The sequence below is a fragment of the Triticum dicoccoides genome, chromosome 2B (genome assembly GCF_002162155.2).
Source record: "Triticum dicoccoides isolate Atlit2015 ecotype Zavitan chromosome 2B, WEW_v2.0, whole genome shotgun sequence".
NCBI classification, from domain to species: domain Eukaryota; kingdom Viridiplantae; phylum Streptophyta; class Magnoliopsida; order Poales; family Poaceae; genus Triticum; species Triticum dicoccoides.
Window position 1 is genome coordinate 765,644,031 of NC_041383.1, and position 1,148 is coordinate 765,645,178.

Genomic DNA, 1,148 nt, shown 5'->3' on the forward strand with positions numbered 1-1,148 from the left:
ACAGTGGTGGGTCTTTCAAATGATGACTCATGAAGTGCTTGTTTGGAACCTATGGTAAGACCAAACTTGCTTCCTATTAAGCATATCACTTGGTTCTTGCTCGGCATTTATAAAATCTTGGTGCCACCAAGAGTTCCCCCCAAACACTTCACATTGGCATTTCAAATAATGCCTCGTGAAGTTCTTGTAGGGAACCCATGGTAAGACCAAACATACTTCGTAATGATCATTGTTCCTAATTCTTGACTAGCATTGAGTAAAGCTTGACATCACCAAAACTCCCCCCAATCACTTCATAGTGGCATTTGGAGTAATCCATTGTGAAGTGCTTGCAGGGAACCCACGGTAAGACAAAACATGCTTCGTATTGATCATCTCGTCTAATTCTTAGAGCTTGGCATCACTAAGAGTTCCCCCAAACACTTCACATGGTGTTTCAAATAATGCTTCGTTAAGTGCTTGCAGGGAACCCACGGTAGCACCAAACATGCTTCATATTGATAGTCCCTCCTAATTCTTGGTCGACATTAAGTATTGGCATCACCAAGGGTTCCCCCAAACACTTCACAATGGCGCTTGAAATAAAGCCTCGTGAAGTGCTAGAAGGAAAACCCACGGTAAGACTAAACATGCCTCAAACTGATCATCCCCTCTAGTTCTTGGACGGCATTGAATAAAGTGTTTGGTCTTAGAAAGGTGCTTCATAAAGTGTTTGAAGGGAACTCTTGTGGTTTATGACCTGCAATATATGGTAAGTGCTTGGTTTCACCAAGAGTTCCCCCAAACACTTTACATAATACCTGGAAGATGTGCTTTGTAAAGTGCTTTAAGGGAGCTCCCGGTAATACCAAACGTGGTTCTCATATCTTAGTGACATTTTTGAATAATGCGTCGTGAAGTGCTTTGCAGGGAACTCATGGTAATACCAAACATGTCTTGTGTTGATCAGCTCTTTGGGTCCTTGTCTGGCATTGAGTAAAGCTTGGTGGCACCAAGAGTTCCCCCAAACACTTCACGGTAGCATTTGAAATAGTGCCTCATGAAGTGCCTGCAGGGAATTCATGGTAATACCAAATGTGATTCTCCATTGGTACAACTCTTGTAGTTTGTGACCACTATCTAGCAAATGCTTGGTTACACTGAGAGTC